Consider the following 15,849-nt stretch of genomic DNA (forward strand, 5'->3'; position numbering starts at 1 on the left):
TATCGCGATCAGAATTAATCACAGAAAATCATTGCGTTAATGCGATTAAATATTTTTATGTTTGCCCACCCCTAATTTAAACACAAGTAGCATTGCCTTAAAATTCTGTAGCTTACTGGGAGCCAATGCAGCGATCTTAAAATTGGAGTAATGTGGTCGAACTTCCTTGTTTTTGTAAGAACCCTTGCTGCTGCATGTTGTACAAGTTGAAGCTGTTTAATGGTCTTTTGGGGGAGGCTAGTAAAAAGACTGTTACAGTAATCAACCTTACTAGAAATGAAGGCATGTATTAGCTTCTCCAGATCATGTTTAGACATAAGGCCCCTAAATTTAGAGACATTTTTTATGTGATAAAATGCAGACTTAGTAATAGCTTTCATGTGACTGTTGAAGTTTAGGTCACTGTCAATGAGGACCCCAAGATTTTTAACGGTTTCCCTTGTTTTCAATCCCTTCGTTTCAAGGATAGTAGCAATCTTTTGTCTCTCCTCTCTTTTCCCAAATATAATTCCTATAATTACTAATTTTATCTGTGTTCAGCTGGAGGTAAGCTATGGTAATTTATGGAGTTATTCTCGATAATGTGTCCCAGTGGCAACATATACAGATTTAACAGTAGTGGTCCCAGTATGGAGCCCTGGGGGACCCCACAATTCAGAGACATCGGTGATGAGGTATGTCTTCCAATGGCGACAAAAAACGTCTTTGTTGTAAGTACTATTTTAACCAGTTGATCACTATGCCTGTAAAGCCAACCCAGTGTTCCAGTCTACAGTGGCAGAACCAGACATGTATTATTGGGGGGGGGCAATGGGGTAGCCACATGAATTTCACAGCTGCATACTCTTACACAAAGAAAAAAACACTCTATAGAATAGATAGGCCTGATACAGACAATGATATTCCCGGGTTCTTATGACACCCATCATTATACCAGATTGAGCGGTTTAAAAAAGGGTTTTGGGCAGGTATTCTGTAAATTTGTGGTCATATACGTAAATCAAGACTTCTGTTTAAATCTGGCAGGATTTTAGTTTTAAGACGTTCTTTTGAGTATTTTTGGGTTGGTAATTGGGTTGGTCACATTTGGCAACCCTAACACCTGCTGTAAGGTACTATCACTGAATCCCTTCCAAAGTGCACCCTATAACTGCACCCTTAAGTTTTAGGTCTCCGATTATGTCAAAGAGTAAACAGTCACAATTTATGTCTTTTGGTGATTTGTGATGTGATTTTTTTGTGATTTGACCCTCAGAAACCCATTGCATTGCAAATGGCAAGATTTACAAAGAGCTATGTGCCTTACATTGACTGAACCTAACTCAAATTACATATCCCAACACCACACAGTCATTTCCGGATAGAAAATAGTATTAATATAGAAAATATCACATTTCAAGTAAAACATGGCCATTTTTATTAACTGCTTTCTGTCTTTTCTGAATACATTTTAACCATTGTAGAGGTAATAATTTAATATGTAGGCTACTCTTTTTTCTACAAAGATGTGCCAGAAATGTGGGAAACATACGTTTTTGAGAAAAGTATGATATGAAGGGCTGCTCTTTTTGGAAGGAAAATGCTAATACCTGGGTGCTACGCCATTGGAATACACTGACAGGTGTGTACACGTGTAGGCTATCTGTGTTTATGTATGTGAGAATCATATAGTGATGTGAGATGATAAAGATAAGTGTTTCACTGATGCCCATTATTGCAGATTTTCAACGTTTCTACAGAATTCTCAGAAATGAACATAAAAGTTTCTGCATCAAAGACTCTGAAGTTGAAAGGAAATGAATGCTTAGGTGTCTGAGGGTTAATCAAATTATTTTCTACCATCTCACGTTTTTATGTAATTTCAAATTTCCCATCAATAATTTAAGTCTGAACTCAGACTTCAGATTTCAGAGTTACTTCCATAAAATCCAGTCACTGTAATGTGGCGATGCTTCTAAGAGCTTGCTACAATTCACACATATAACAATGCTATCGAAGGTGCTGTAAGGACATTCTTTTAAAATACTTATTAGCATCTAGTCTATTCCAACACAAAGACAGCAATTAGTATTATGCCAGTGAATATTTGAACTTTAGACATGAGGTTTGAGTTGAATTCAAAGAAATGAATCATGAAGCTACTTTCATTTACCACCAAAAACGAATCTATTTATTTATCACATGGGCAATAGAGCAATATATAGGCCTAGTACTGAAAAATCTTAAATGGCAGACAGCTAACTTTTCAAAAGGAAAACGAAATGAATCTGGACTGAAATAAGCAGTTTTTTTCTCTAAGGCTTTTCTTCTTCAGGACGGAAAAGCACACATCTGCTTCTATGAATCATTGCCGTCAGACCGTACAAGACAGAGAGTTGCCATGCATACCACTAGACAGAGGGGATTTCAAGCTTTCGAATGGTACCCCATATGCCTGCTGTGAATTCGAGGGTGGTGTGTACACAGCCTTGCATCGAAATGTGTGTGGGAAAAATGGTTATCCTTTCTTCACTCGCAATAGTGATTTGCAGGCGATCTATGCGCTTCGTGCAACACGAGTGGGCGGGGCTCCTGTCCATTTTCAGGGGGAGCACCTGGGGTAGCCAATCAGATTTCAGGGGGGTCAAATGCCCCCTTAGCCACCCCTGTAGCTCCGCCCCTGCCAGTCTATGTATGTGGCATGATCAACAGTGTCGAAAGCTGTGCTTAAATCTAGTAGCACCAAGACGGATGATTTGCCAGCATCAGAATTCAATCTTATGTCATTCATAACTTTAATAAGAGCTGTTTCAGTGCTGTGAAAAACGAGCAAACCAAGGCAGCAGCATAGTCGTTTTAATTTGTTTTCACTCCAAAGACTGAGAACTTTCTAGACTGATGGACAAAAACATTTTGAGCCACAATACATCCTGCTGTAATCTTGTCCAACCGGTCTAAAGAAATGCAGATCAAAATGCAGATCAAAAGGAATAGCAAAGGTCGGCATTTGCATACAGGAGACACATCTGATTTCACATCACCGGTGATGCCAAGTTTGTGTCTCATGATCTGTTCATTTATTTCTTTTTAAGTTTGTTTTCATGTTTGTATGACTATGTTGGCGTTTGTGCATATTTTCTTTGGTTGAATGTGTGAGATGTTCTTAAGTCCAACGGTGCAAAAAAAATCCCTGGGATTGATTCAATTTCATGGTTTGTGGACGCCTTCTTTAATTCTTCTGAGCATATGGAAAGTGTCAGAGGCAGAGCTTGACATTCACTTTTTGGCTCACCTGCTACTGTGGCTTCTTGATTTCCTCAAGTCAGTAGCCATTCACAGCATGTGTGAAGTTGGCACCCCATGTACACCCAGGCAACATCCGACTCAAAAATTGTTGGAATTGTTTGTGCTTCATTTGTGCAGGAAAAAATGTTTTTCCACAAGCCATCTTTATTATAGTAACATTTAATTGTTTGACCCGACCAGGGTCGCTGCTAAGGCTTTGGAGGGCCTAAGCATAACTGGTCATGAGGCCCCCATAATAATTAAACAATAGTATAATAATAATAATCTACTAAGTAATTATTAAATTTATGTTCTGAAATGTAATTCAACATTTTTTTCATGGTGTTTTTTTGTCAATCTCAATTTCAGAGGCTCCAATTTTGGGGGCAAAGTGGTTGGTGCCCTAAGCACTCTGGGTACTCTGCTTATGTCTAGTGGCGGCCCTGGATCTGACCCAGACATAACATGGAGGGAAAAGTCAATTGAGCTGAAATTTACAGATGACAAGGCCTGGCTTACACAGCCTCCCGTCAACACTTGCAAATGCCTCCAAAGTGTTTGGAATCTTTTGTGTGCAAGTAAGATAAGCATTTAATGAACGGAATGACATTTCTCATTGCTTTCATCAAATTATAAATATCTTAATACATATTTCAAGTGTCTGTCACCATGCTACAGGTATTTACAAATGATCACACAAGTAGCCTAACACAACGAGCCCACATTCAGCACATTTTCCATGTAGCGAAGGGGAGTAGAGAGAGTCGTAATTCCATGTGAGGGACCCCCAGGATTGGTGTCCTCGGTGTGAGGGACCCCAGTGATGGGTGAAGCATTGATGACAGGGCACACTGGGTGGGAGAAGCATGATGGGCAGTTGCCTGAGGGGCACCACGGGTGCGCTTCCTAAAGGGGAAGGCAGTGTGATGGAGTGACCATCACTAGGGTTGTGGGTGTGTTTTGACTAACATGCCAACGGGCCCGGCTCTTTGGTGTAGCGGTCAGAGCCCCAGTTTACTACTCCAGAAGGTATGGGTTCAAGTCCCAGCTGGGCAACTCTACTTCCCTTCGCTACAAATGGTGTCAGAAGTGGGATGGCTGTCGTGAGGCCATTGAAAGCATACTCATTGTGTGTGAGCCGTAAGTCCATGTGAGGGACCCACAGGATTGGTGACCCCGCTGTGAGCGACCCCAGTGATGGGTGAAGCATTGATGAGGGGGCACACTGGATGGGAGAAGCATGATGGGCAGTTGCGTGAGGGACACCATGAGTGTGTTAAGTGCACTGTTGCGCTTCCCGAAGGTGGAAGGCAGTGTGATGTAGTGACCATCACTAGGGTTGTGGGTGTGTTATGAGTATGACTGTCACGCCAACAAGCCTGGCTCTTTGGTGTAGCGGTCAGAGCCCAGAGCCAGTTCCCTACCCCAGAAGGTCCGGGTTCGAGTCCCGGCTGGGCAACTCTACTCCCCTTCGCTACATTCCAAATAGAGCTTGCTGTGTGTGTAAATTAAGAGAATGAAAAGGAAAAACAGGTGAAGTATGAGTCCCTCTATTCAGTAGTGCAAATAAAACATAGACTGATAAGAATGGCTCATTTATATATTTTATTTATTACTTGAATTACATTTTAACAGCAGTGAAAGATTCTCCATTTCCCAATGTATTCAGTTAGAATAGCTAGTAAACCAGTAATGACAATCAATACTTCAGCAACACCCCATAGCAAACGAGAATAATTAGCGTCCTTGTACATAGTGGTGACCGAAACGTTGCATTAAAGTAACCATGCAAATGTGAACAGTGTGCGGGAGCTTTCTTTACTTTAACATAGTGGTGACCCAGCTCACACTGTAGCCCAAGTTATAAGACCCCCATTTCCCCACTTATACACACACTGACGCAACAGCTGCAGAGGCTGCATAAAAGACCATCAAGGCAATCAAGCTTATCAGCACTGGTGCAGTTCAGTGTCTTGCTTACCTAACCAGAAGGAGGTGGATTTGAATTAACAAATTCAACGGTATCAAGGGTAACACACTTATGTAAATGATTAGTTAACTCAGAAACATATCGCTTGCGTAAGCATAAACATCACGCAGTATATAGCGATGAATAATCATTTTAACTTGATGAATTTGCATGAACGCTTAGTGACATATTTCATGACACTCATAGTTTAATTAATAGAATCGAGTAGGCTTACAAAGGCCTAAATAAGATAATCCACAATGGAATGTCCTTGGTTTTAACTAAATTTAGTTAGATGGTGTCAATAGCCTGCTATCAAAATCCAAGGTAACCAACACATTTTAATATGTGGTAATACATCCATACCAACTCAATAGCCTAACAAGTGCTAATTAATGATTGTACATATCACTTTGGAATATTCATTGACATGCCTTTTACTCTGCCAAGTTTGTTGAATGCTTTGACATTTCATTAGGTGAATGATTTGCCACTGCATTTGACATCAGGTATATCACAAGTTTTTCCACAAGGTTTGACATTGGATTTGTCACAAGAACCGTCACCAAGTTATTACATTTTTCACAAAAGTTTTGTTGTGAGTGCTGTGATTAGGTTTGTGGTCACATTTTACATTACATTACATTACACTTACGTTTTTTTATCCAAAGCAGCTCATGGTTATTTAGTTACAAGGGATTGGTTACAGTCCCTGGAGCAAGCTGGGGTGCCTTGCTCAAGGGCACTTTAGCCATGGATGGAGGAGTAGGCAGAGGTAAGGGTGGGATTCGAACCTCCCTAACTACTATGCCATGGCTGCCCCATATGTAGCAATATTTGCCACAAGCATAATGGCAATCACAGGATTTGCCATTCGTGTCACCACCGATGAGCCAAGCTCCTGCTTCGCAGACTGCCCCGCCCACTGCAGTTACTGCTGCAGAGAGACCAGCGGCTCCTATTTGATTGAACACACACACACACACACACACACACACACACACAGAAAGCAGAAATAGATTTTTTTTAAAAACAGCGGTAAAAAAAACAGGCCATAGTGAACTGAAGCAAGCAGTATTCCATTAAAACGGAATTTGAGTTTGGCACGAGTGCTCATGATGTCTCGTTTTAGCGCAACTGCTTTGTTACTTTGTTATGTTCCTGTTGCCCATGATCAGAGACGGGTCTGAGTCAGTTGGTGTCAATTGCTCAGTTGGTTCAGAGCCCCAGTGTTCAATGTGCTGTTAACCATGAATTTGGCTGAATATAGGCCCTACAGGTAGTAGCCCTTTACCCTGGCTCTCACGCAGACCCTTCACGCATTTCCGCTCACAACCATCGCATCGTGAGAATCAGATTAAATAGCCCTAGCCATTGACTTACAGTATAAGGACGGCAGGGCTCTCTTCAATTATATTCGTTGAATAACTCCATGGTGTCTCACCTGCAGCTTGCCCCAAGGCCACTACACCGCCATCTGCAACCCCACCTCCGTTGGCGATGGCAGTCCAGCCCATCAGGGTAGCAGCCCATGAACCTGCAATGCCAACTGAAGTGAAACCTGCTGCTGCCAGGACTGCTGGAGCCCCTACAATGGCAGCTGCAAAACAGACATGAAGCTGTTACGTATAACCAAAAGCATTTCAGCCCAAATTCAGAATTACATCAACAAGCATTTATAGTAAATGACAAGGAAATATGATGGCCTATAATAATATTGAACATACCTGCCCCTGCTGCAACACCAACAGCAGCACATGCAATATGATCTGAAATAATATAACTCATTATTATATGGTGTGACGTCATCGGTCGAATGCTCCATTCATTTCAATGGGGCTCCCCAACGTTCGCACGTCTGATATTTGAGATAACGGACGGCCGGGTTGGTCTATATCAGACCGCTGTCAATGGCAACAAGACTTTTCACTGCTAAAGCGACTTTTCAACAAGACTCTAATCAGCTGCTGTGATAGACAACACCTGTAGGCTACCTGTTGCCTAGCGGTGTTCCACAACGGCACTGTTTTGTTTTGCGCAGCAACAATCTTTTGACATGAAAAATTATAATAAACTTAACATTAAATAAAGAAATGTCCCCGCCATGTATGAATCATTTAAGTATATCCATATAATAAGCGGGTTAACGTTCGGCGAGTCGGTCGCTTTGTGGAATAGCAGCACTTCAGAGAGAACAAGACCCCTCTGTCGTGCTGCTATTCCACGGTAGCGACCTTCTCGCCGAACGTTAACCCTTACATAATGAAGCACTAATAATATCTCTCCAATTCTCTCTCTCTCTCTCTCTCTCTCTCTTATGCCCCGTGTACATCAAGCGCTACCAACGCGACCGGGTAGCTGGGGTGGTTGAAGAAGTTTCGCCATGAATTCGTTTTATTCGCTCTGGACGCTGCACTGACATGTTTGATTCAGCTAATCACATAACGGCTCTGTCTTGACAGCCTGGGACATTCCTCGATATGAACGTTCCGATTGGTTTTCGCCGAACAGCGTCATAGCGAATTCGCTTAAGATTAGCTTGAGTTTAATCGCCAAAATTCGCCCTGGTCGCTCAAGAAGCTTCGCCCCTGGCGAATTCGCTCCGGTAGCACTGGTCGCGCACCCTCCATAGAGAATGAATGACTTCCGTCGCTTCATTCGTGTTGGTCGCTCCCGATGTACACGGGGCATCTCTCTGTCTCATAGTATGCATACATGTAGGCTATGTATGTAAGGGTTAACGTTCGGCGAGAAGGTCGCTACCGTGGAATAGCAGCACGACAGAGATAATCTTTAGACCCCGACGCGGAGCGGAGGGGTCTTGTTCTCTCTGAAGTGCTGCTATTCCACAAAGCGACCGACTCGCCGAAAGTTAACCCGCTTATTATATGGATATACTTAAATGATTCACACATGGCGGGGACATTTCTTTAGGCCTATTTAATGTTAAGTCAAAAGGTTGTTGCTGCGCAAAACAAAACAGTGCCGTTGTGGAACACCGCTAGGCAACAGCTAGGTAGCCAGGACAACAGGTGTTGTCTATCACAGCAGCTGATTAGAGTCTTGTTGAAAAGTCGCTTTAGCAGCGAAAAGTCTTGTTGCCATTGACAGCGGTCTGTTATAGACCAACCCGTCCGTTATCGAAAAATAACAGACGTGCGAACGTTGGGGAGCCCCGTTGAAATGAATGGAGCATTCGACCGATGACGTCACAACCATATAATAAAATATGTATAATCTGCTGCAAGTGAATCAACTGGCTCTGGAAAAGATTCCGGGGTTTCAGTTACGTCACCACGGGAGCGTGCACATTTGAAATGATGGTCTACCTGGGATTGGAGCCATTGAAACCCATTCAAAAATACATTTATTCGAACAGCCACAGACAATTTTGAGTTAGACCTAAAGACACACCATAGGTCTTGTTTAAAAGCTGAGAATCTAACAAGCAAGCAATATCAATTGATTTTCTGTCTATGGACCCATCGAGCTGAACAGAACACTGTTACTAATAATAGGATGAGCATTAGCAAGGAAAAGTCAAGATTTTGGTAAAGATTTTTGTCATCCAACCTTATTTATTTAAGAATCAATGAAAAGACAACTTACGAGTATTGCTTTTCTTGTCCTCTTCTGCGCAGACATTTTTGCAATTAGGTCCTATAAGAGAAACTACTTTTATTACCAGTAGCCTAACCGTTGTTGGGGAAAGTGGGTGCTATATGCCATTCACATCCAAAATACCTAAGAAAGTAGTTCCGTCTGAACTTAATGCCACCCTTTTGAGCAATTTCAGTCTGGTCTTGACCCAAAGCACAGCACTGAAGCAGCAATTGGCCTCTTTACAAACCTCCTTCATATCTATTCACAATGCATTATTGCAGTTAAAATTAGCACTAAACACAAATAAAACTAAGTAGGCCTATATGATTTTCACACGTTCAAGATCTTGTCCTGATGGAAACTTAGCAACACTTAATGGTACCATCCTGGAGCGGGTTAGCTCTTACAGATATCTTGGTATTTGGCTAGACCAAAAGCTCACATTTGAAGTACACATAAATAATCTTTTAAGAAAGTAAGACCTAAGGTTGGTTTTTATTTTGGTTTGAAAAAATATTTTTGGTAAGAAAAAGACTGGTTCAAAGTACTTTCCTCTCAGTGTTGGATTATGGTGATGCAAATGATAAGCTTATGCATGCACACTTGTGTTTCCTCAAGAAGCTGAATGCAGTTTATCATTCTGCATTACAGTTTGTAACAGGTGGCCCCTCAAGAACCAACCATTGTGATCTTAACTCTAAAGTCCAATGGCCTTCTTTGTATTTAAGGCGTAAATTGCACATGTTATTTTTATTGCTAAGGCACTGTTGGGCAAATTTCCCTTGTATATCTGTAATTTATTGACTTTGTGCAATTTATGTTATGGTACCCGTTCCTCACACAAGTTATTACTACAGTTTTGCACTCCACGCACTGAATTAGGGTAAACAGGCTTTTCTTTTTATGCCCCTTACTGAGTTGCAGAGGATATTATGTATGGACTGTGCCATCATTGGAGACTTCTAAGAGGCCAATTAATACAGTATACAGAGGAGTGTCATTATTTCCGACCACGCAGGACATACGCTGCCTTTTACCTCATAATATGTTTTATGTAAGCTTATTTTTGTGTGTTTTTTGAAAGTTTATTATATGTCTATGTATCTGTCTGCGACTGTAACTATGTGTTATGCTGCCATTTTGACCAGGACTCCCTGGCAGAAGAGTCTCAATGGGACAATCCTGGCTAAATAAAGGAAAAATGAAAATGAAAAGCATCCAAATCAATTCCAGGGTATTGGTTACAGTCCCTGGAGCAGTGTGGGTGCAGGTGCCTTGCTGAAGAGCATTTCAGCCATGGATGGAAGTAAAGTCTCAGGTTAGGGTGGGATTTAAACTTGCAATGCTCTAATATGTCTGACTGTCATCAATGTTATCCTTGTGTTGTCTGACAGTGGTTGTGTTTGTATGTTCATTGGTGTGGATATTTTCATGTTTGTCTGTACCTGGCCTATTGTATATGTTGGGCTGTGCTGTGCAACCGTAACTCGGGCCATTCATGAAGTCTTTACGAGAAAAACAGAAAAAAATCAACTTTAAACCTTGTGGTGCCTTTACAAATAGCCTTGCTTCTCATGGTTGGGGCGAGGAGAGGGGGAATTGACAATTGGATTAGTTTGGTTCTGGGGGTAAGAATAATGGGGACGGACGTCAACAATCAAGCGTGAGTGAAGGCTAACTGTAAACAACGATAATCAAAAAACATTTCAAACAAGTGATTTATGGTTAAGGTTAGGGTTAAGGTTAGAGTTAGGGTTAAGGTTAGGGACAATGTTGGAAGAAGGGAGACGTGGCATGAAGCTGACACGACAGCGCTCCCCTCCCGGAATGTACACTGCTCGGGTGGGGTCTCTCTCACTCACTCGCTCTCTCTCACAGTCTCTCTCACTCACTTTCGATGACAGCGCGCATTGCCCAACTACGCAAAATGAGGCTATATCGTAACTGCACCACAAAACATACAGTTGATTTTCCCCGAGACTGGGCTCGGCTGTGACAGGTTGTGATGGTGGCCAAGAGTCCTGGCAAGTTAATCAGTATTCATCAGACCACTCCCTTCTCACTTGATAAAAGAAGTCACACGTGAGTCACATGTGAGTCAAAAAGTACATGAAGTACTTTTTTTTAAAATTAATGTTTAGATGTATTCACTCACAGTCCCCTCCTTATCTGAAAGAGCTACTAACCCCCCTAAGCTCTCACTATAGCCTACGTAACATTGACCATCTGTTCTTAGTGACACCCAGAATAAGAAAGGAAATCAGTCACCGAGCATTTAAATGCAAAGCTCCATCAGTTTGGAATAGCCTTCCCTCTTCATTTAGGTCCATCACTTCCCTTTATATTTTTAGATCATCTTTAATCACTTACTTTGAAACATCCTGCTCTTGTTTCTGAAAGGCCTTAGTTGCTGGGTCGTGTTTTTGTTTGTTTGTTTGTTTCTGGATATGGTCTGTTTTGTTTTTGGGTTTTCTGTTGTCTTATTTTGCCCTCTTCCCTCTCTTTATTTTTCATTTTATTTTCATTCATATGATTTCTTTAACAACTAATGGCATTATCTTGTTATCTTGTAAACTATACTATTGTAGCATGTTGGGTGGTGGGGTAGTTTGGAGAGCAACGTCAGTGAGTGAGTGCGTCTATGTCTACTGTTTGTACTCAATTTTGTTTTCTTTTCTGTTTTTGTACTGTACTGTCAGCAGGACCCCCTCGAAAATGAGATGGCACATTTCAAGGGGCTATCCTTGTAACAAATAAATATAAATAAATAAATGAATAGATGCACTTTTACCTTAGTATTGAATCAACAAAAAGATAATTTTACTTCGTTACAATTTTCCTTTCCCCACCTCTGATTATCTGAAAGACTGTGATTTTAAAAAAATATATTTTCATAAAAGTAATGTGTTTACATACAGTAAGTGTCGATCAAAATGGTTATTAAATTGAAACTTAAGTAGGCTAAGTATAGCCTGCTGTACATGCATCCATTGCAATTGTGCAATATGTTTTTGAACGCTTTCCCTCAATAGACAATAGTTAAATTCTAGACCATTGTGGACTGTTTGTTGTAACGCATTTGAAAATTGAATCAAAGCTTTTCTGCAAATCCATCCTCATTTTTGCTTGGAAATAAAATCATGCTGAACCTCAAAGGCTGAGGTACATTTCTCACTTCCGTGTGTATGGAAGCCCTTTTAATGTGCTAAATGATTTCTTTTACTATGGTACAAATAACTTAAAAAACACTAAAACATATGCAACTAAAACAAACATACAGTAGCCTATGTTTTTTCACATTAAATATTGCAATCAGGCACACTTTGCGTGGAAGCAACTTTAAAGTGAAAGCACCTTTAAAGTAGCCTGTACAATAATAATAATACTTCTTAAATGGTGATAATGAAGAAAAGTAACTCACCAGTGGCAGATAAAACTGTCTGGTGGCTGGAAATGAGTACAAAACAAGCAAGCCAAGGCAGCAACATCGTTGTTACAATTTGTTTTCACTGAATAGACTGAGAACTTTCTAGACTGATGGACAAAAACATTTTGATCCACAATATATCCTGCTGTAATCTTGTCCAACCGGTCTGTAGTGGCGGCTAGTCAAACAAATATTGAAGCCGCCGGGCAGCTGAACTGGGGAGAATTCTTTGCCAAGACGCGCTGTTGTACAAAGAGGCTTGAAGATGATCCACGTTATTGTTTACTTTATTTACTCTCTCTTCACTGTTAAAAGTTCCACGTTTCCATCGATAAAATCCAGACATCACAGTGTGCAAAGGTGCGCTGTGCAAAGAGTTTAAAGTGCAGGTATTGTGGTCATAGTTCTTAAAATGTACAAAATCATGCGGTCAGCAAAAGTTGGCTCTCCCTAGCCACCTGCCCTCCACTACTACTATTCAGCCATATTCCCCCAGCGCCAGGTGATATACCAATCTAATCACCACGTGACCCAATCATGCATGTCACATCACCAGTGATGCCAAGTTTGTGTCTCGTGATCTGCTCATTTATTTGTTTTTAAAGGGACACTGTGTGAGATTTTTAGTTGTTTATTTCCAGAATTCATGCTGCCCATTCACTAATGTTACCTTTTTCATGAATACTTACCACCACCATCAAATTCGAAGTATTCATTATGACTGGAAAAATTGCACTTTTCATACATGAAAAGGGGGATATTCTCCATTGAATTTCCAAAAATAGCAATTTTTTAGCTGCAAAAATGACTCTACTTGGACCATACTACAAAGTATGTTTTTATTAGGCCTACTTAGTAAACTTTCATGTAAAGATCAAATTTGGCAATAGGCAGCCCAGTTTCAATGAGCAGCATAGTTCCAGTACCTTTTTTGACCATTTCCTGCACAGTGTCCCTTAAAGTCTGTTTTCATTTTTGTACGACCAGGTTGTCATTTGTGCATATTTTCGTCGGTTGAATGTGTGAGATGTTATAATTTTCAAGATGGTGCAAAACAAAACAACAACCTGGGATTGATTCAGTTACATTGTTTGTGGACGCTTTTTTAAAATTCCGAGCATCACTATGGAAAGTGCCAGAGGCAGAGCTTAACATTAAAGGTACACTGTGCAGGAAATGGTCAAAAAAGGTACTGCAACTTTGGCCCACATACCTACACACACACAGGCTATGTCTCAAATCACGCACTTATGCACTTCGGGCACTGTGTTTCAGTGCCTAGGGCACTCACGCTGAAAATTTCAGTTGAGCCAGTGCACTGAAAGTGCCAGGATGATCCCCTAACAATGGCGGAAAAATGCAGTGCTTGAATGATGGACACTGCACACACTGCACACACTAAACAGCGGCCATGTTGACAATGACACAGAGGAAATGTGGCATTTAGTGTAGTCAAAGAAAATGGAATCTTGTACAAGAACGACCACTAGCTGGTGTGGCCAGGAGTGGCACTGCAGCTATGTTATCGCAGCCAAGTAAATAATGAATGGGTGCCAATGGGGCTGTACGCTTCTCATAGAACTATCTGCCCGTGTGATTTTTTCCCTGGAAACAATGAAGTCGCGTTCGATAGATATGAGTAAGTGAAAGCATTTGCCGACACGTTTGCATCTTGTCAAGTGTTAGATTCGTGAAAATGACCCTTATTTCAACTATAGCAATGACATAACACGTGACAATCGACTTTACGGCACTACGCCATTTGTTTTGTAGTTTTAAGTCTGACTTCAGATGTCGATGTGTTTAAAGTTATGTTAGGATTGTTGCGGACACCTGTTATTTATTGCATTTAAGGTGGTGGAAAAGCGGCATGTGTACATGGGGTAAAGGAAATGACTGCGCTCATCCTTAAGAATTTGGGCACCTTCAATTAACATGTTGGACGGTGGTGGGGGTTGAGGTGTGTGACCGTAGATGTCTCTGCTAGGAGGATCAGTCAGAGTACGTCTCTCGTCAGCTCTGGTCGTGAATAGTCGCAGAGATTCCTCAGCCAGCAGGTATTAGCCGAATGCTAGCGTGTTGCAGGACAAAACTAACACGTCTTTGGGAGAACAAAGCCATGTCAGGAACCTTTAACTTCACTTCTAATACAACTTCCATGATAAGGTACAGAATGTGCACACATCTTTACAAACCAGAGAACAGAATCGTCACAAATCCCTGCTGAGCCATTTAGCCCAATAGGCTCCCATTCATCTTTTACTTGGCTGCGTGCGCCAACGGGGCTATAATGGGAGCCAATGAGAGATGCCTATCTCATAGCTTAGAACATTTCTGGTTCAGTAGAACAGTTTGGTCAACAGTCTCCTAAGTAAGTAATGTTGATGGGACACCAACCTTTTCATGCCAACCAAAGTATTATTGTATGTGTGATTGTTGTCCTTAAGGGTGAAGGAAATGGAAATACAAGCACCAGACACTGTGCATTGTAAACAGTAGCCAACCGATATTTTGGCGAGCTAATGCCATGCTCAGCCGTCACTTCCAGCGAGGGCATAGTGCATAGCTCAAATTTTACCACAACACTATGCACTAAAGACCTTAGTGCACTGTGTGCACTGTGCACTCACTGTCAGTTTAGTGCGTGCAGTGTCCATCATTCAAGCACTGCATTTTTCCGCCATTGTGAGGGGATCATCCTGGCACTTTCAGTGCACTGGCTCGACTGAAATTTTCAGCGTGAGCGCCCTAGGCACTGTAAAACAGTGCCCGAAGTGCAGAAGTGCGACATTTGAGACACGGCCCATCATTCACGCACTGAGGCTGTGTCTCAAATCACACACTTGTGTCAGTGCACTGACAGTCAGTGCACAGTGCACACAGTGCACTGAGGTCTTTAGTGCATAGTGTTGTGGAAAAATTTGAGCACTATGCACTGTGCCCTCACTGGAAGTGACGGCTGAGCATGGCATTAGCTCGCCAAAATACGAGTTGGCTACTGTTTACAATGCACAGTGTCTGGTGCTTGTATTTCCATGTCCTTCACCCCAAAGGACAACAATCACACATGCAATACATTAGTTGGCATGAAAAGGTTGGTGTCCCATCAACACTACTTACAGAATTAGGAGACTGTTGACCAAACTCTGCATTTTTCCGCCATTGTTAGGGGATCATCCTGGCACTTTCAGTGCACTGGCTCAACTGAAATTTTCAGTGTGAGCGCCCTAGGCAGTGAAAACAGTGCCCGAAGTGCACAAGTGCGTGATTTGAGACACAGCCTATGTCTCAAATTACACACTTGTGTCAGTGCACTGACAGTCAGTGCACAGTGCACACAGTGCACTGAGGTCTTTAGTGCATAGTGTTGTGGAAAAATGTGAGCACTATGCACTGTGCCCTCGCTGGAAGTGACGGCTGAGCATGGCATTAGCTTGCCAAAATATGAGTTGGCTACTGTTTACAATACACAGCGTCTGGTGCTTGTATTTCCATGTCCTTCACCCCAAAGGACAACAATCACACATACAATACTTTGGTTGGCATGAAAAGGTTGGTGTCCCATCAACATTACTTACAGAATTAC

This window comes from Engraulis encrasicolus, chromosome 8, assembly GCF_034702125.1.
Source record: "Engraulis encrasicolus isolate BLACKSEA-1 chromosome 8, IST_EnEncr_1.0, whole genome shotgun sequence".
NCBI classification, from domain to species: Eukaryota; Metazoa; Chordata; class Actinopteri; order Clupeiformes; family Engraulidae; genus Engraulis; species Engraulis encrasicolus.